Here is a 21769-nt window from a genome sequence, read left to right on the forward strand (position 1 = left end):
CATCTCCTTCTTAAAGATCTGGGTACACATGCCTGAGTACACCGATGCCTCATAGACGTCAATGCCACAGTCTTTCAGATCGCTCTCATAGAAGATCACATTGTTTCTTTCCAGCTGCTGGAAGGCCAGTTTCCCCAGTGAAAGGATGAGGTTTGGATCCCAGGAGACATCTGGTGTGTTTTCTCCATCATACTTTCTTCTGCTCTGCTGAATCTGAAAGCGGAGAAAGTGTGTGTACATCTGTGTCAGAGTCTTGGGAGATTCCTGCAGTGTTTCAGCATTAGCCCTGTGTTTCAGTTCAGTATTTCTGTTCTCCTTCAAAATGTTCTGGAGAACAGTGGCTGAAATCCAGCAGAAGACTGGGATGTGGCACATAATAAAGAGACTCTTTGACTGTTTAATGTGATCAATAATTTCTCTGGCCTGATTCTGATCTGTGAGTCTCTTTCTGAAGTACTCCTCCTTTTGGGCATCATTGAATCCTCGTATCTCTGTCAGCCGGTCGATACAGTCAGCAGGAATCTTACTGGCAGCTGCTGGTCTGCTGGTGATCCAGATGAGAGCAGAAGGAAGCAGATTTCCCTTGATGAGGTTCGTCAGGAGAACATCCAGAGAGACTGCTGAAGATACATCATGACACGTCTCATTACCAGCAAAGTTCAGAGGAAGACGACATTCATCCAATCCATCAAGGATGAACAGGACTTTGAATCGTGTCCTTCTTGTAAGGTCCAGTCCTTTAGTCTCTGGGAAAAACTGAGTTATGAGGTCTTTTAAACTTTGTCTTTCTTTCTCCTTTAAGTTCATCTCTCTGAATGGAAGAGGAAATATGAAGCTGATGTCTTGATTTTCTTTTCCTTCAGCCCAATCCAGAACAAACTTTTGCACAGAGACTGATTTCCCGATGCCAGCAACTCCTTTTGTCAGGACAGTTCTGATCTGCTCGTCTTGTTCAGGTGCTTCAAACAAATGTTTGCATTCAACCTGTATCTCTAGTGACTGATGACGTCTGGAAGCAGCTTCAATCTGTCTGATCTCATGTTCAGTGTTGACCTGTTCACTCACACCCTGAGTGATATAGAGATCTGTGTAGATGTTATTCAGAAGTGTGGAGTCTCCTTGCTGAGCAATTCCTTCAAACACACTTTGGCATTTCTTCTTCAGGCTACATTTAAGCTGATTGATGAAGAACAGCTCATCTAAACACAGGAGCAAAGAAACAGAAAGTTTTAGTCTTCACTTTTCTTGCTATATTAGTAAGCGTCAGTCTGACAGACGGCCATGAGTCTCTTACCCTCGAGAGTATCAGCAGCTTGATCGTGCTTCATCTCTCTCAGGAAGAAGAGTGTGAGATCAAGAGCTGCTTCTGAGATACTGCTTCTGTTCTCATTAAATTCCTTCACAAAGTCTTGTCTGTTTTCTTCTTGTAAGATTTTCCTAAACTTTTGCAGTTCTTTCTTCAGAAATTTGACCATTTTACTCTCAAGATTCTATATTTTTAAAAAAAGAACAACAATATTTCACAAATATATTCAATAACTTACAGTTCTAAACCCCCAAAAAGTTATTTAATAGTTAAAAAATATATTATAATACAGGTCTGTAATCCCACCTGGAAGATCATCAGGAGATTGCCTCGGAAACTCTTTTGGCTTCTGTAAGTATTGTTTCTTGAATCTGGTAACTCGTATTCAAAACTGTTAACAAATAAAACTACTAAGGCAAACAAATACAGTTATATCTCAAAAACATTAAAATGTCAGGACAGTGAACTTGTGCAATTGGTCCATTCGTGTGTCACGTATTAAATTGAGCTGATAAATTACAGACATAAACAGGACGTTCCTTATCTAGTCAGGAGCATTGACTTTGACCATTGACATTTGACATTGACTTTTGGTCAATTGAACATTGACCAAAAGTGCAACCTTCTAAAGGTATCCCTAGGCCTATAACTACCAGAGTATGGGAATAGTTTAGAATTTAGGGTGTTGAATGTTAACTTTTTACCTAGCTAACTGTAGTCAAAAGATTTTTAAAATATGAGAGAACATTGGGAAAGCATGCCAGTCTCAAAGAGGAAGGGTGGTGCGAAAGCGAATTGCTACCCAATGGGTAGACCTGGTGAAAATAAGTATATGCGCTGCATATGAAAAGTTGGTTAGTGGTAGTGAAGACACAAATCTGCCTGAAAAGGGGAAATGCTCGGTGACTGAATGACGGATATGGGATTGTTGCCCCAGAGGTTGCGCCATCTCTGAGAAAGGAAGTGATTCCTCAGGGGAATTAGTCAATGAAGGGTCATCGCGGGGAGTGTGAGTTCAGAAACAACAAGGTCGAGTTGGACCGCGGAGGCGCAACAAGCAAGACCAGCTGCTCTTTCTCCCTGACCTTGCACAGGGTCTGTGTGAGTAGGATCACTCAGGAAAAATGCATACTGCTTAAGCCTCAGGGCCAGCGGAGAGCGGACTTGCGAGAAGCATGCAGGATGACCTAGTCTTCTCTGAAGTGCACCCATATTACCTGGACCATGCTGGGGTGGAGTTTCTATTCTCCCAGGAGTGTGAGCTGCCATGAGAGCATGTCAACTGGCATGGTTGAGCTTGCATGGAGTATGAACGGTGTGCAGCGATTGTCAGCCTCATGACTCCAGGCTAATATCTAATATCATCTAATATCTGTGAGAACTATAGTATCTCAATAAGCACATTTTTGTGTTTAATAGAAGACTACTAGACATCCCATCAAAGATGGCTTGCCTAAAATAAGGTTAAATTTGAAATTAACAACTACACATGTCAAGTCTGTCTAATCTGTGTATTTGTCTGGTATTGGGATATTCTTAGATGTCTATTAGATTTTTTTAGTGACAGGCTAAATTTTTCCTTGTTTAGGGCCCAGACATCACTTGTTTGTTGTGGACACTTGTTTTAAGGGCAACTAGGCCCGTAGAAGGCCAGATCCATCCAGGGACTGAAGGTGCAGCAACACAGCAAGGTGATGGTCACCCTGTGCATCCTGGCACACCATGCCCATCTGGGGACTTGACTGTAAAGCCAGTGCTGAAGTGGTCACATTTGAACAATCTGAGCAGCGAGATAGCAACTGCAAACTGATATGGCCCAGGAACCTCTGAAAAAACTTCACTAAGACCATTGTTATCCTGTCAAACTGTATCAGACAGTGCAGCACCACAATGGAGACAGAGGACAGCATACTGCTCTCGCAAGACGAGTGGCTGCGGTTTTGACTGCCATGAAATACATGCCAGTAAACTCGGGAAACAGATGACCTCAGGAAGATGACCTGTTTTATTGTGCTCAGCTGTTCTTTCACCACTGAGGACTGCTGGGTAGACAGTGTCACCAAATAGGCCTGTGATATAGGCATGCCAAGAGATCGAGCTCAGTCAGCATGGCACATATCTACCAGGGTAAGCCAAGGGTGGTAAGCTTGGACCACTGTGTGGCCATCATCTTCCCCAGGGCTCAGAAGGCCGATTTGGTGGTCATGAGAGCATCGTCGGCCACCTGTGGTGCTGTGGTACCATGGTGCAGGGCCGAAGAGGCATGGCCCGCAGCAGTGTGGGCTCTGGCTGTGAGAGACCCAGATAACCCACCTGAGGATCTCAGCTTACCCCTCCAGGTGGCGGCGCCTACCATCTAGGCAAAAGCTTTGTACCACCATCGAGGGAGGTGAGGGAAGAAGAGCGTGATGTAAAAACATTCTCCATACCTGGTTGAGCTTCCTGTATGCTCCCTGGAAGATGGGGACAGGGTCTGGAAGAATTTATCTCACATCAGCTCCCGCTTTAGTGGGTCCGACAGTGGGACTAGGGGGACAACCCATCTCCAGCCCTACCGCCAAAGCAGTCCGGGAAAGCACAGCCATCATGCCTGACTCTAGATCCATGACCATTAATTGCATCCCAGATGTTGGTAGCGTGCTTGGTCTGTCATCTGAACATGACAGCTCACCCTCTGATGCTGTGATGGGCATCTGATCTCCGGTGTCAATGAGTGAAAGCACGGGCATCCCAGAGGACAAACCAGCACAAATGTGATAGGGCCTGTTGTGGAGGAGCCAGGGGTCCAAGGGCCCGGAGGCAATGGATAGGCCACAACTGTAATCCGTAGCTTAAAGCTGCGGTCACACTTGACTTTTCCTCCCATAGACTTCCATTCATACGCACGCGAATGCGTCAGACCGGAAAAGCAAGGTCATGCGTTAAGTTTCGCATGTTGCTGCAGTGGAAAGTTCAAGCTTGGTGAACTCTGACCTGCGAAATCGCATCACTTGAATGCGTGAGACCAAACGAGGATCAAAACAGGACCTCTCTGGACAGAAATTTAAAGCATGGAGCAATCGCTCGCTTTTTAAATGTCTAATCATCTTGTTTAATCCCGCCCATTTTCGCAGCGCCGCACGACAGAATTTCGCACACACAAAGCCCGGTGTGACCGTAGCTTAAGTGTGTTGAAGTAGGGTTGGAAATCTAAAAATCTGAGGTCCAGGAACTGAATTTGACACCCTTGGTCTACATGACCCCAATGCTTTCCACATCATGATTCACATAAACTTGGCTCTGATGACCTGCAGACAATTCACTCACATATAAGCACCATTTTGACAACCATTGCTGAGGATTGTTTCATGTTATGGATCGTATCAAGCATTTCCCTGTTCACTGGTTTTCCTGTGTTCGGTCTTTTTGGACTTTTTTGGATCATTGATTGTTTGCCACTTAATTAACAAATTAACAGTATAATCTACACTATAAATGCTTCTCATCAAATATCTTTAAATATGAACAGTTTTTCAATGTCTTTTAGTGTCAATATCTGTTTTCAAGACTTATTTATTGTTTGTTCCATGATCAGATCTGCTAAACAAGACAACAGGAGACTCATTCATTCATTCATTTTCTTTTCAGCTCTTTTTAAATCTGGGACCACAGCGGAATGAACCGCCAACTTATCCAGCACATGTTTTACGCAGTGGATGCCGTTCCAGCCGCAACCCATCTCTGGGAAACATCCATACACACTCATTCACACTCATACACTACAGACAATTTAGCCTACCCAATTCACCTGTACCGCATGTCTTTAGACTGTGGGGGAAACCGGAGCACCCGGAGGAAACCCACGTGAGCGTAGGGAGAACATGCAAACTCCACACAGAAGCAAGTGACCCAGCCGAGACTCGAACCAGCAACCTTTTTGCTGTGAGGCGACAGCACTAACTATTGCGCCACTATGACAACAAGAGACTATTAACTATTATTTCTTTTTATTTTATGAATGTCTCATTAAACATCTACAAACTCATAAAACTGACCCGAGATCAGGTAAAACTGCAAAACCTGTGCAGTGATTCACCACTGGAGGGCAAACTGAATTCATTTGTGTGATCCATGTGGATATTATGCAGATCAAGTTTTTGCCCCCTTGTGGAGAAATATTGAATTTTTAAACGTTTCAAAGCAATAAAGACATAAAAAAGCCTCATTTACTGAAATCACATGACTTTGCCCATTTGATATGTGCTCTGATTCACTGATTTGAAACAAAAAAAAGCAAAAGTATTGAAGCTTCATGAAGCAGTGCTCCAAAATCAGCCATCACCTCTGTTTACTAAAATACTCTTTGGTGATTTACAGGTCTGTTACTCATTCTTGTACATTCAGAGCATGTTTCACTGGTTTGTGTTTTAATCTTAGACTATTTCTGTTTTCATTGTTAGCTGTCTGGATATTTGATTATTCTATTTGGATTACCCTTGATTATGACTGATTGTTTTGTCCCCTTGCATGTCTAAAGGACACTCTGAATAAGAAACTATATAGAAACAATACAGTTAAAGTGTGTCCAATAATGTAAAACACTAAATACCTTTTGACTGATGATGGTGTTTTCCCACTGAGGTTTGGTGGATAACCTTTAGAATGGTCACTCTTCAGAGACACAGAGCTGGACACACGTGATCCTGATCTCACACTGAAGATACAAACACACCAGAGGAATAAACTGTAGGAGAAACTTCAGTTTCCTTTACAAGAGTTTATCAGACAAATATGAGTTTGTTCAGTTTAATTCAGCACTAATAGTTGACTGAAGGTCTGTCTGATCAGGTCTGCTACAGAGGAATCATGGGTAAACAGACAAGTGATGTGCTGCTTTCTCATTCTGCACAATCTCAGCTTCACTGAAAACACATTTGAACCTAAAACCTTGTGATGGAACCTGTAGAGTAAAAACTGACCACAGAAACCAGATGAGGAGATATAAAACACTAAACATTAATGTGTATCTATAGATATTAATATAATCTCTGAGTCTGAGAGACAAAAATACTTTATAATTCCTTTCACTGAACTATACATTTATGGTCGTTTCCCCTCCTCTATAAGCACTGAAACTGTTCTGTGGTCAGCTTTAACTCTGATGTTGTACAGGACTTTAAACAGCACACATGACACATATTGAGCTCTGGTAAAGATGACACCAGATCAAGCTGTCTGTAATCTAGACTGATCTAAACACATTTCCTGAAGTTAAACTGAAGCTTTGTCCATCATTTGATCAGCCAATAGCAACACAAATAAATGAATTGTTGTTGGTCTTTGTTCTTCAGAGAAAGTGTTGAAATAATGGTGTAAAAACAGAGTCAATACCTGTGTTTCTCTGAGAGAGAGTCCTTTACTCGCTCCTCTGCCATACTGCAGCTAAAACACCAATGCAGACATTAGCAAAGCGTTTAGGAAACAGTCATATATATATAGAAGCACTGTAGCATCGAGAGCAACACCGAGTAAGTACATTTAGACCTGTTTTCAGTTGCTGTGTTTGGTTAGAGAACGCTTAGACTTGTTTCAGCTGGTTGTGTATTGGTTGTTGGACATTTAAAATTGTTTTCAGCTATCTGTGTTTAGTGTTTGGTTAGAGAACAGTTAGACTTGTTTCAGCTGGTTGTGTATTGGTTGTTGGACATTTAAAATTGTTTTTCAGCTATCTGTGTTTAGTACTAGCAAGTTTTAGCCACTGTTTCCTTTTGTTTACTGTAAGAGCTTGCGTGCAGAGCCGGAGGTTTTTTCGCGCGCCCCCGCGGCCGCAGTTTCGGGTGCTTTGTAACTTTGGAGGCGTGTCCAAACGCCAGGTAAAGACTATATATGTGAACACATTTGGTCTAGCTAGCAGGAGAAGCACTGTAGCATCGAGAGCAACACCGAGTAAGTACATTTAGACCTGTTTTCAGTTGCTGTGTTTGGTTAGAGAACGCTTAGACTTGTTTCAGCTGGTTGTGTATTGGTTGTTGGACATTTAAAATTGTTTTCAGCTATCTGTGTTTAGTGTTTGGTTAGAGAACAGTTAGACTTGTTTCAGCTGGTTGTGTATTGGTTGTTGGACATTTAAAATTGTTTTTCAGCTATCTGTGTTTAGTACTAGCAAGTTTTAGCCACTGTTTCCTTTTGTTTACTGTAAGAGCTTGCGTGCAGAGCCGGAGGTTTTTTCGCGCGCCCCCGCGGCCGCAGTTTCGGGTGCTTTGTAACTTTGGAGGCGTGTCCAAACGCCAGGTAAAGACTATATATGTGAACACATTTGGTCTAGCTAGCAGGAGAAGCACTGTAGCATCGAGAGCAACACCGAGTAAGTACATTTAGACCTGTTTTCAGTTGCTGTGTTTGGTTAGAGAACGCTTAGACTTGTTTCAGCTGGTTGTGTATTGGTTGTTGGACATTTAAAATTGTTTTCAGCTATCTGTGTTTAGTGTTTGGTTAGAGAACAGTTAGACTTGTTTCAGCTGGTTGTGTATTGGTTGTTGGACATTTAAAATTGTTTTTCAGCTATCTGTGTTTAGTACTAGCAAGTTTTAGCCACTGTTTCCTTTTGTTTACTGTAAGAGCTTGCGTGCAGAGCCGGAGGTTTTTTCGCGCGCCCCCGCGGCCGCAGTTTCGGGTGCTTTGTAACTTTGGAGGCGTGTCCAAACGCCAGGTAAAGACTATATATGTGAACACATTTGGTCTAGCTAGCAGGAGAAGCACTGTAGCATCGAGAGCAACACCGAGTAAGTACATTTAGACCTGTTTTCAGTTGCTGTGTTTGGTTAGAGAACGCTTAGACTTGTTTCAGCTGGTTGTGTATTGGTTGTTGGACATTTTAAAATTGTTTTCAGCTATCTGTGTTTAGTGTTTGGTTAGAGAACAGTTAGACTTGTTTCAGCTGGTTGTGTATTGGTTGTTGGACATTTAAAATTGTTTTTCAGCTATCTGTGTTTAGTACTAGCAAGTTTTAGCCACTGTTTCCTTTTGTTTACTGTAAGAGCTTGCGTGCAGAGCCGGAGGTTTTTTCGCGCGCCCCCGCGGCCGCAGTTTCGGGTGCTTTGTAACTTTGGAGGCGTGTCCAAACGCCAGGTAAAGACTATATATGTGAACACATTTGGTCTAGCTAGCAGGAGAAGCACTGTAGCATCGAGAGCAACACCGAGTAAGTACATTTAGACCTGTTTTCAGTTGCTGTGTTTGGTTAGAGAACGCTTAGACTTGTTTCAGCTGGTTGTGTATTGGTTGTTGGACATTTAAAATTGTTTTCAGCTATCTGTGTTTAGTGTTTGGTTAGAGAACAGTTAGACTTGTTTCAGCTGGTTGTGTATTGGTTGTTGGACATTTAAAATTGTTTTTCAGCTATCTGTGTTTAGTACTAGCAAGTTTTAGCCACTGTTTCCTTTTGTTTACTGTAAGAGCTTGCGTGCAGAGCCGGAGGTTTTTTCGCGCGCCCCCGCGGCCGCAGTTTCGGGTGTTTTTACTCTCGAGGCGTGTCCACCTGAGCTCAATCAGCAAAGCGCTCGGGGGTGTATATAAGCGACTAGTCTCACCGCGGCAGCGGTCGCGGCAGCCTCGTGTGAAGCCCGCCTCGTGTGAAGACCGGCGAGGGTAAAGACCATCGACTCTACCTGTGCGACTCCACCGAGCAAAGACACCGACAAAGCACTTGAGTACTTCTTACTTTATTTTTTTCCCTTTTCTCTGCACTCATTATTGTTTTGCTTGCACTTTATTATGTGTTTACTAATTCCTGTTGTTACTAATACTCGCAGAGCACGGGAGGTACGCTGCAGGCGCAACCCTCACAACCTTCGATCAATTCATGTATCCTCTATTTCACAACTCTCTCTCTCTGTGGGCCTCTGGAATTGTCAATCTGCTGTTAACAAAGCAGATTTTATTACCTCCATAGCCACTCATTCTGACTTTAGTCTCATGGCTCTAACTGAAACCTGGCTGAGACCGGAGGACACTGCTACACATGCAGCTCTTTCTACTAATTTCTCTCTTTCCCACACTCCTCGTCAGACAGGGAGAGGGGGTGGGACTGGACTACTGATTTCCAAAGAATGGAAATTCACTCAGAGACCGTCCCTGCCAAAAATCAGCTCTTTTGAATTCCATGCAGTCACCATTATCCACCCCTTTTGCATAAATGTGGTTGTCATCTACCGCCCACCGGGTACATTAGGTCACTTCTTGGATGAACTGGATGTTCTTCTCTCATCTTTTTCTGATTATGACACTCCCTTGTTGGTGCTAGGTGACTTCAACATCCACATAGAAAGACCTCAAGCTGCTGACTTCCAGACTCTGCTTGCATCTTTCGACCTCAAAAGAGCACCTACTTCTGCTACTCACAAATCAGGTAATCAACTAGACCTTATTTACACTCGACAATGCCTCGCTGACCAAACACTAGTAACTCCACTACAAACATCGGATCATTTCCTTCTCTCTCTCAACATCCACATTACTCCTGAGCCGCCACACACTCCTACTCTAGTTGCCTTTCGCAGAAACCTACGCTCTCTCTCACCCAACAGACTATCCACCATTGTTTCTAACTCTCTTCCTCCATCTTGCAAACTCTCTGCACTTGATACGAACAGTGCAACTGATACACTCTGCTCCACGCTAACATCATGTCTAGACAGACTATGCCCTCTGACATCCAGACCAACCCGAGCCAGTCCTCCTGCACCCTGGCTCTCTGATGTTCTCCGTGAGCATCGCTCAAAACTTCGGGCTGCTGAGAGAAGCTGGCGAAAAACAAAAAATCCTGAACAGCTCATAACATACCAAACTCTTCTGTCTTCTTTCTCGACTGAGGTTACTTCTGCAAAGCAGACATACTTCCGTCAGAAAGTCAACAGTGCCACCAATCCTCGCTTGCTTTTTAAAACATTTTCATCCCTCCTTCACCCTCCTCCTCCACCCGCATCCTCCACACTCACTACTGATGACTTTGCTACATTCTTTTATACCAAAACTGCAAAAATCAGTGCTCAATTTGCTGCACCTACAACAAACACGCAAGATACACCACCAACACCACACACGCTCACCTCTTTCTCCCAGCTCTCTGAGTCTGAGGTGTCCAATCTCGTGCTATCAAGCCATGCAACCACCTGTCCGCTAGATCCCATTCCCTCTCATCTCCTGCAAGCCATTTCTCCTGCAGTCATACCAACACTGACTCACATAATTAACACATCTCTTGACTCTGGTCTATTCCCTACTTCATTTAAGCAGGCTAGGGTAACCCCTCTGCTAAAGAAACCCAACCTGGATCAAACGCTACTTGAAAACTACCGACCGGTATCCCTGCTTCCATTCATGGCCAAGATTTTGGAGAAAGTAGTGTTCAATCAAGTCCTAGACTTTCTTACTCAAAACAACCTCATGGACAACAAGCAATCTGGCTTTAAGAAAGGCCACTCAACTGAGACTGCCCTGCTCTCGGTCGTGGAGGACCTCAGACTGGCTAAAGCAGACTCTAAATCATCTGTCCTCATCTTGCTGGATTTATCAGCTGCTTTTGACACTGTAAACCACCAGATCCTGCTATCTACGCTTGAGTCACTGGGCGTCACAGGCACTGTTATTCAATGGTTCAGTTCCTACCTCTCGGACAGGTCATTCAGGGTGTCGTGGAGGGGAGAGGTGTCCAACCTACAGCATCTATACACTGGGGTACCTCAGGGCTCTGTGCTTGGACCACTTCTCTTCTCTATCTACACGGCATCTTTAGGAACAGTCATCCAGAAACATGGTTTTTCCTACCACTGCTATGCTGATGACACCCAGCTATACCTCTCTTTCCACCCTGATGATCCCTCGGTTCCAGCTCGCATTTCAGCCTGCCTGTCAGACATTTCACTCTGGATGCAAGATCATCATCTCCAGCTTAACCTCATGAAAACGGAAATGCTTGAAGTCTCTGCCAACCCGACCCTTCACCATAACTTTTCAATCCAGATGGATGGAGCAACCATCACTGCATCCAAAATGGTAAAAAGCCTTGGAGTTACGATTGATGACCAACTGAACTTCTCTGACCACATTTCTAGAACTGCCCGATCTTGCAGATTCGCACTCTACAACATCAGAAAGGTCCGACCCTTCCTATCTGAACATACAGCTCAACTCATTGTTCAAGCTCTTGTCCTCTCCAAACTGGACTATTGCAACTCGCTGCTAGCCGGGCTACCAGCTAGTTCTATCAAACCTCTTCAGCTGCTTCAGAACGCAGCAGCACGAGTGGTCTTTGATGAACCCAAAAGAGCACATGTCACTCCGCTACTCACCCGTTTGCACTGGCTTCCAGTTGCTGCCCGCATCAAATTCAAAGCTCTGATGTTTGCTTACAAAGTGACCTCTAGCTGTGCTCCTTCGTATCTGCTCTCACTCCTGCAGATATATGTGCCCTCCAGAAACTTGCGTTCTGTGAATGAACGTCGCCTCGTTGTTCCATCCCAAAGAGGGAAGAAATCACTTTCCCGAACTCTCACATTCAATCTGCCCAGTTGGTGGAATGAACTCCCTAACTACATCAGAACAGCCGAGTCACTTGCTGTCTTCAAGAAACGACTAAAAACGCAACTGTTTAGTCTCCACTTTTCCTCCTAATCTGCAATTGCCTCTCTGGCTATACCACTAACTGAGCCCTCTTTCTCTCTCTCTCTCTCTCTCTCTCTCTCTCTATTAAAAAAAAAAAAAAAAAAAAAAAAAAAAAAAAATTCTACTAATGTTTTTGCTTCTTAGACTTTTACACGCCTGAAACTTGTCTATAGCGCTTGTTCACTGCTGCTCTTATAGTTGTGTAAATTGCTTCCTTGTCCTCATTTGTAAGTCGCTTTGGATAAAAGCGTCTGCTAAATGACTAAATGTAAATGTAAATGTAAATATATATATATATATATATATATATATATATATATATATATATATATATATATATATATATATATATATATATATATATATATATATATATATATATATAGTCCTTTACATAAATGCAGTTGGTTTAACCCCTGATCTGACATCCCAGCTATGTTACATTTGATTTAAGATAAATGCATGTTATATAAAGTTTATCAAGATAAGTTCAGGTTTAGTCAACTGTTGATTTAGATAGTATTAAAATGTCTTATCTATTAAAGAGGCTATTTGGTTAGTTAATGAGTTACTCTGACAGTAAAGGGTTAAATGCAGTTTTGTTTAAGGATCATCAGCTTGTTGTTTTTCTGCAGCTCTTCTTCCTGTTCAACTGGAAGGTCTGCTTTAACTTTACTTTTGATTTCGTGACTCTGAATGTTTAGAGTCATATTTAATGCTGAATTATTGGAAAGTATTGAGTCAGTCAGATATAGAAGAGAACAAACACTTTAAAGGGATTAAAAAATAAAGCTTTTAGCCACAGTGTTTAAATGACCGTGTTTGACTCAGTGTTTAGTCTGTGTTGGAGGATTTATCTTCAGGATCAGACATTTAAATCACACTTACACATCTAAAATCCCTTCATCATCTCCACAAAAAAGTGTAATGTAGAAGAATTAAACTCACATGCAGAAGTACAGACGCTCTTGTGCAGCAGGAACACAATCTGAGCTCTTTGACTCTTTCACTTCATTAAAACACACATGTGTGATCTGCAGGTATATCCTGAAATATTACTGGCTCCACAGAGTGACACTGACATGAATATTCATGAGATTCTCCTGACTGTGGGTGTGTCCTGAAGACAACACATAAACCACTGGAGCTGAAGATATCTGTGCAGCTTCTCTGAGCACGAGTGTGTTGAAGGAAGATTTAGAGAAGGTATTTGAGATGAAATCTGAGAGGTCTCTGAAGAATATTTACAGCAATGTTGAACCTATAAAATAAGATTAGAGATTTTTATATAAATGAGTACACCTCATACAGATCTCCCTGTTATATTATTATTTTCTATATGATGCTGTTCAATAATATTCAATAAGTGTGTTTTTACAATAGATTAGTCAGTATCAAAGGCAAAACTGGAACTAATGAACAAAATAACTTCAGATCACAGTGAAGAAAAACAGCAAATACAAATGAATAATGTTTAAACAGAGGAAAAATCAAGAACACCATAAAACAGTATTGCGTTTAGTTAAAATGGTGTAGTTTGTCATTTATTCATTGTTTGCAACACATAATTAGAATTTACATGTATTATCTTTCTATTTCTGAAGGTGTTTTCAAACTTATTTTAATCAATATATCTGTTTGTCTATATTCACTATTAGAAATAGTGATTGATATATATATATATATATATATATATATATATATATATATATATATATATATATATATATATATATATATATATATATATATATATATATATATATATTTACAGTTGAAGTCAGAATTATTAACCCCCATCAAATTTTTTATTCTTTTTTAAATATTTCCCAAATGATGTTTAAGATTCAGGAAATTTTCACAGTATGTCTGATAATATTTTTTCTTCTGGAGAAAGTCTTATTTGTTTTATTTCGGCTAGAATAAAAGCAGTTTTTAATTTTTAAACACCATTTTAAGGTCATTATTAGCCCCTTTAAGCTATATTTTTTCTCGATAATCTACAGGACAAACCATCGTTATACAGTAACTTGCCTAATTACCCTAACCTGCCTAGTTAACCTAATTAACCTAGTTAAGCCTTTAAATGTCACTTTAAGCTGTATAGAAGTGTCTTGAAAAATATATAGTAAAATATTATTTACTATCATCATGGTAAAGATAAAATAAATCAGTTATTAGAAATGAGTTATTAAAACTATTATGATTAGAAATGTGCTGAAAAAATCTTCGCTCTATTAAACAGAAATTGGGGGAAAAATAAACAAGCGGTCCAATAATTCAGGGGGGCTAATAATTCTGACTTCAACTGTATATATATATATATAGAGAGAGAGAGAGATTTTTTAAGGCAGTGTATTTATTAATGCTGTGCATTGTATATATACAGCAGTCAACATTTGAAATGATTCAAAAAGCTTTTCTAAATTGTCCTAAGACAAGAACAGGACAGCTTTAATGAAAGGTTTTGATTATACAATGATCACTCATTTACAATACAGATGTTTAATACTATTGTTTTTGTCATCATTTCTCAAAATTCAGGATAAAAAGTCAATAAAAATATCAATAATTTACTCAGAAACTGGAAGACGGGGTTGACGTGTCTTGGTTGTGAGAAATGATTTATTATTATCAGTAAAAAATCTAACTTAGCAGCTTTTATTCATTTATTTCTTTGTTCTTTATTATATGTTTAAAGGGAAATAGCATAAGGGAATACATAGTTACACACAAACCATTATAAAAGGGAATTTTCAAATTAAATACAGAGAACTTAAATATCTTAAATGACTGAAATCAGGGAATCATTAAAACCTTTAGATTGTTGGAAAAGAGTTCACAGATTCAGGATCAGTTAGCATACATTGTGTTCTGTCAATGTGATGTTTTCCAAATAGTGTAAGAATTTTACTTCACAATCCATAAAAAAGATTATTTTAATCAGTTATAATGATAAATTTACAGAACACTAAAATATAAGTATGAGATAACGAGGAACTAGAATAGTTTAGTGTAATTACAACTGAAACAGTCATTTAATAATAGTATACCTGTATTATTAAATATCTGTAATATTTTAAAATGGCTTTCTTTTACCTTTACTTTATTAAGAGTATATATATATATATATATATATATATATATATATATATATATATATATATATATATATATATATATATATATATATATATATATATATATATATATATATGTCATATATTCATAAAGACACTGATGTGGTGTGCAGAGGTAAACTGATATTTCCTTATCAATATATTCTCCATCATTTAAATAACATTTTTATTCATTTTAATGCTTGTGAATGACTGAACCACAATAATAAATGGTCAAATTAAATCAGAGGGAATAATTGTGCTAAATATTCTATTAATAATGTATTTAAAATGAACATATTTTCATTTTTTAGCTTTTACAATAGGTAGACATGTTTTGTCCAATATCTCAAGAATCAGTGACAAATATAAATATTTATTGTAGTTATAATAGTAGTGATATGATAATAGTGTCTTCTAATACTTCTCCAAACAATTCTTTACTTTATTTGAGAAAGCCCAAACGTCATCAAGTACTACTGACCTAAATATCTTCTGTGTGCTGTGAGGAGTTGGCAATTGGGTGCACGCTGCTTTTGGACGATGCTGGATTTAGGACGCTGCTATGAATCGGAGGATACTCGTGGTAAAATATAGAGTAGAAAGGACAGTTTGAAATAAGTCTTGGGTAGACGCAATGGATGATGAATCGGACGATGACAATCAGGAAACAGAATTCCATGAAGAACCATATAATAAACAACATGGGTGATGAGTCTGAATATGAGCAAACGTGTTCAGGCGGAAATAAGGAGATGGGACAAAGGGAAAGAGATCTTAAAATCTTATTCAAGCAGTCAGAACAATATATGCATCCTGTTAAACTATCAAAAGCAATAGAAAAAGAAATAGGATCAGTAAAAGGGGCAACATGTCTAAGTAATGGAAGAGTTTTGATTAAATGTAAAGACGAAATGCAAAGAGTAAAGATACTAAAACTAAAAACATTGGCTGGTGGTAAAATAAACTGTACTGAAGTTGGGTCAAAAAAGAGTGGGGTCATCTCAGGTGTACCTGTAAACGTAACTATGGAGGAAAGGTTGGTATGGCCAGGAGACTTATGATGTGGAGGGACAGTAAAAAATGTGAGAGCCTTTCTGTGTTGATACACTTTGAGGATAAAAATTTACCAGCAAAGGTGAAACTAGGCTTTATCAGCTATATGGTACAAGAATATGTTCCTCCTCCTCTTCGTTGTTATAACTGCTAACGCATAGGACATTCGGCTGCTGTTTGCAAGGGGAAAATGCCTTGTGGAAAATGCTGTGAAGAGCATCAGTATGGGAAGTGTAGAGAAGGAACTAAGTTGAAATGCTGCAACTGTGGAGGCGAACATAGCGCCGCGTATGCAGGTTGTCCAGTTCAGCAGCAGGCACGTGAAATTCAAAAGGTAAAGACCAATCAAATTTGAACATATGCAGAAGCAACTCGTAAAGTAAAACAGCTGACAGAAATACAAACTCATAGGGAACATGTACACAATTCTCAAGTGAAGGAATCTGAGAAACAAAAGAGCATGCTTCAGAATGACTCCATCGACAACATTAGTGTGAATAAAACTGATTTTGTGGCGTTCATTTGTGCAGTGGTGAATGGCTCCGCGCAGGTAGAAAGAATTGTGACAGAATGTGCAAATTCCTGAATTGTACATTGTAATAAGGTTCGTTGTGAGGGAAGAAGAAGACAGGGTCGGCGTTAAGGCAAGTGATAAGTTTTATTATTATTATTATTTTTAGTGCTGAGCAACACGCTCCACAATGTGCTGGCTGTTACTCGGTTCTCTCTCTCCCGACTGGTCTCTCCTGCTCCCTTAAGAAGGCGTCTCTCCGGCCCAATCACTAGAGAAAGCAGGTGTTATTAATTATTTCTGATTGGGCTACTGACCAGCCGCCGGTGTCTCCACTCTCTTTCTCCCCTTTCTGGGTGTTCGGCTCCACTCTCCCCACCACATACCCCCACCGCCCGTCTCAGGCCGGGCAGCCTGCGGCCCCCCTCCCCCCCCTCCCGCCCGGGAGAGGAAGTCAGCCACGACCATCTGCGCGCCCGGCCTGTGGACCACCTTGAATTTAAATGGTTGTAAAGCGAGATACCAACGGGTGATCCGCGCGTTAGTATCCTTCATGCGGTGGAGCCACTGGAGGGGAGCATGGTCCGAACAGAGGACGAATTCTCGCCCCAGGAGATAATAACGGAGGGTGAGGACCGCCCACCGTATCGCCAAACACTCCCTTTCTATGGTGCTGTACCTAGTCTCCCGGTTGGACAGTTTCCGGCTGATGTACAGCACCGGGCGCTCCTCACCCTCAACCTCCAGGGAGAGAACCGCCCCCAGACCCCGTTCAGATGCATCTGTTTGTAAAAGAAAGGGGAGAGCAAAGTTAGGAGCGTGCAATAGCGGCCCCCCGCAAAGTGCAGCCTTAACCTCGGTGAAGGCCTGTTGGCACTGCTCCGACCATTGGACAGTATCTGGTTCCCCCTTTTTAGTGAGATCAGTCAGGGAGCTGACGAGGTCCGAATAATTTGGTATAAACCGTCTGTAATATCCCGCCAGCCCCAAAAACTGTCTTACCTCCTTTTTGGTCTTGGGTCTTGGACAAGTTGCAATTGCTGCAGTTTTATCAATTTGGGGCTGCACCTGCCCATGGCCCAAGTGGAAGCCCAGATACCTCACCTCCACACGCCCAACCGCGCACTTCCTCGGGTTGGCCGTAAGCCCGGCCCGCCTCAGCGCCGTTAACACTGCCCGCACATGTTGCACATGCCGCTGCCAATCATTACTGTATATGATTATATCATCCAGATAGGCAGCGGCATATGCCGAGTGACGGGCCAGTATTTTGTCCATCAGGCGCTGGAACGTGGCCGGTGCCCCGAACAACCCGAACGGAAGCGTCACAAATTGGTGTAAACCAAACGGCGTCGTAAAGGCCGTTTTTTCACGGGATAAAGGAGTTAGGGGTATCTGCCAATAACCTTTAGTCAGATCCAATGTCGAATAATAGCGAGCAGCGCCTAACCGGTCGAGCAACTCGTCAACCCGCGGCATTGGATACGCGTCGAATTTCGACACAGCATTTAATTTGCGGTAATCCACACAAAACCGGACTGACCCATCTGTTTTGGGTACCAAAACGATCGGGCTGGCCCAGTCACTGCGGGATTCTTCTACTACACCCATTTCCAGCATTTTTCTTAATTCATCCTGAACCACCTCTTTTTTGTGTTCAGGCAAGCGATACGGTCGGGTCCTTACGACCACGCCCGGTTCGGTCTCGATGTGGTGCTGAATTAAGTTGGTGCGACCGGGTAGGGGGGAGAACACGTCTGCAAATTCGGTTTGGAGGCGTCGGACGTCGGTGAGCTGCGCGGGCAAAAGATGATCACCCCCGGCGACCAGAGTGTTTGCCCCATTCCGGTTAACACTCTCCAGTCCCAGGTCATCTTCGCTGGTAACGAGTGCCGCCAGCATCACCTCCTCCGGCTCCTTCCACAGTTTTAATAAATTAATATGGTAAATTTGACGTGCCCCTCTCCTGTCCGTTCGCATCACCTCATAATCAAGATCGCCAACTCGTCGTGTGACCACAAACGGCCCTTGCCACTTGGCGAGTAATTTGGAACTGGAAGAAGGCAGCAGTACAAGGACTTTATCTCCCTTTGTGAATTTTCGTAGTTTAGTGCCCTTATCATATCGCCTGCGTTGTTCCTCCTGAGCCTTGAGCAAATTCTCCGTAGAGAGCCGCCCCAGTGTGTGGAGTTTTGCTCGTAGGTCCAGGATATATTGAATTTCATTTTTGCTTTGTGAAGGCTCGTCCTCCCTAACCTCTCTAACAACATCCAAAACCCCACGGGGCTGTCTGCCGTAGAGAAGCTCAAAGGGGGAAAACCCCATGGAGGCTTGGGGAACCTCCCGCACAGCAAATAATAAGGGCTCCAACCATTTATCCCAATTTTTCGCGTCCTCGTGAACGAATTTACGGATCATGGACTTAAGCGTGCGATTAAATCGCTCCACCAGCCCGTCTGTTTGTGGGTGATAGACGCTGGTGCGAATCGATTTAATGCCCAATAATCCGTAAAGTTCGCGTAGTGTACGTGACATGAACGCGGTGCCTTGATCAGTGAGGATCTCCTTGGGGATCCCCACTCGGGAGATCAGACTAAACAGAGCTTCCGCAACACTCTTTGCCGAGATGTTACGGAGCGCTACTGCTTCCGGGTACCGAGTTGCATAATCCACTATGACTAATGCAAAGCGGTGCCCGCGTGCGGATCGCTCTAATGGCCCGATGAGATCCATACCAATTCTCTCGAAGGGGATCTCTATAATTGGTAAAGGGCGCAATGGCGCTTTTGATGTGGCCGGTGGGTTCACCAGTTGACATTCACGGCATGCAGCGCACCATCTGCTAACATCCCCGTGAATGCCCGGCCAAAAGAATCGGGTCATGAGGCGATTTAATGTGGCCGCTTGACCTAAATGTCCGGCCATGGGATTCGAGTGAGCCGCCTGGAAAAGCATTTCCCGGCGGCTCTTTGGTACTAATAATTGGGTTGTATCTTCCTTTGTTTGAGTGTCTTGGGTCACTCGATACACCCTGTCATTAATAATCTTAAAATACGGATAGGACAGGGGTCGATCAGGCTGGAGGTTTCTCCCATCAATAACCTGCACTCTTTCAAGTGCATGTCTCAGCGTGTCGTCACGCGACTGCTCTAGGGGAAAGTCTTTCCACCGGGAAATTCCCGGCCCTGCCCCTGAGTCAGCGCGTGACGTCATCACTTGGGATTCCCCCAGCTGAGCGACCCGCCCCCTCTTCGGCGATTTTTTTTTTTCCAAGACACATTAAGATTTCCAGTAATTTGTTAAAATCAGGCCAATTCGTCCCCAAGATTAGCGGGTGTTTGAGGTGTGGATTAACCGCTACCTCCACATTATGCTTTTTCCCCCTGAATTGAATTTTCATAGCCGTTAGCGGATAGTGTCTTACCTCTCCGTGCACACACCTTACCTGAACCGTGCGGCTCTTATCCAATGCCGAGCGTTGCACCAAGCATTGGTGGATGGAGGTTTGGTTACAGCCTGAATCCACCAAGGCCTGATAGGTATCCCCCTTAATACTCACCGGTATTTGATACAGTCCATTGCGACCGGGGGCGACGGCTGGCACGTCGGGCAGGCGGATCAATGCACCCACCTCCATTACGGAGCAGTTTTCTGGTGCATGATCCTCCCCCCCGCAATGCCAACACGCCGGCCCAGACCTTCCCGTTACACCCCCGGGGCCAGTAGGACCAACTGATTGGGCCGGAGAGAGACCTGTCGGCGCCTGAAATCCGCCCATAGTACGGGCGTCCCCGTCTCTGTCCCGGTAAGCGCCCCAACGAGGCGCGATGCGCTGAGGGTCCGGGCCTGGGGTTCGCCTCCGGGGCGCCGGAATGGGCGGTCCCCTCGATCTGGGCCTGGGAGTGGGAGGAGAGAGAGACAGAGAAGGGACAGGGGGAGAGAGAGAGAGAGATGTTACTTCGCCGACCCTGGACCTCGCTACCAGGTGATCCTCCGCCAGCTGGATGGCCGTGTCCAGATCGTCTGGCCGGTGGCACTGGACCCATTCCGATGTTCGGGAGGGAAGGCGGGCGATAAACTGCTCCAGTACCACGGCATCCACGACCTGGGCGATGGTTCGGTCATCCCGTACCAGCCATCTGCGGCAGGCATCACGGAGCTGCTGGGCAAATACGAAGGGCCGGCCGCTTTCTTCCAGCTTCAGTGACCGGAAGCGCTGGCGTTGTTCCTCCGGATTGCGGCCGGCCCGCTGAAGTATGGCTCGCTTCAGGTGAGCATAGTCCAGGAGATCCTCGGCCGGTAGCTGCTGTGCGGCGGTCTGGGCTTCGCCCGACAGCAGCGGGATGACTCGGACCGGCCAATTGGCCCGCTGCCACCCACATGCTTTGGCCATCTTCTCGAATAAATCGAGAAACACTTCCGGATCATCCGTTGGCCCCATTTTGTGTAGCGTTATGGGAGGGTGGGTGGCTGATGTTACCGCGGGCTGGATCTCCCGGTCCAGCAGACTCCGGACGAGCTCGCGGTCCTCGCGCTGGGCCTCCACCAGGACTTTGAAGCGCTCTTCTTGCTCGGCCCGTATATCCAGGAGTTCCTGGTGCTGTTCACGGTGGAGGACCGCGAGCGCCTGGATCACTTCCGCAAACGGACTGGTTGACGGAGTGGTCATCTTGGCAGCGAGATCTCTTCTTCTTCCTGGGTTTCGGCACCACTGTAATAAGGTTCGTTGTGAGGGAAGAAGAAGACAGGGTCGGCGTTAAGGCAAGTGATAAGTTTTATTATTATTATTATTTTTAGTGCTGAGCAACACGCTCCACAATGTGCTGGCTGTTACTCGGTTCTCTCTCTCCCGACTGGTCTCTCCTGCTCCCTTAAGAAGGCGTCTCTCCGGCCCAATCACTAGAGAAAGCAGGTGTTATTAATTATTTCTGATTGGGCTACTGACCAGCCGCCGGTGTCTCCACTCTCTTTCTCCCCTTTCTGGGTGTTCGGCTCCACTCTCCCCACCACATACATATATATCGGCTGAACAAATCCACAAGATATTAAAAGAAAAAGAAGGAAAGATAGAGTGGAATATGATGGCAAGTTATGATGCATCCCAATGTAGTGATACTTAACATGTCTTTCCTGTTG

The 21769-nt window shown here is 43.4% G+C and overlaps 1 long non-coding RNA gene and 1 pseudogene across 1 annotated transcript; one reads left to right on the forward strand and one right to left on the reverse strand.

Moving 5' to 3' along the window:
• Positions 1-21769, forward strand: part of LOC130222303 (zinc finger protein 208-like) — a 758572-nt pseudogene that overhangs the window by 564887 nt on the left and 171916 nt on the right.
• LOC130222411 (uncharacterized) lies at positions 1615-6753 on the reverse strand. The gene is made up of 3 exons (XR_008836444.1): positions 6677-6753; positions 5895-5999; positions 1615-1697 (listed from the first exon to the last, which is right to left on the reverse strand). It is a non-coding gene; the product is annotated as an uncharacterized LOC130222411 (long non-coding RNA).

Source organism: Danio aesculapii, chromosome 4 (assembly GCF_903798145.1).
Source record: "Danio aesculapii chromosome 4, fDanAes4.1, whole genome shotgun sequence".
In the NCBI taxonomy this organism is placed as follows: domain Eukaryota; kingdom Metazoa; phylum Chordata; class Actinopteri; order Cypriniformes; family Danionidae; genus Danio; species Danio aesculapii.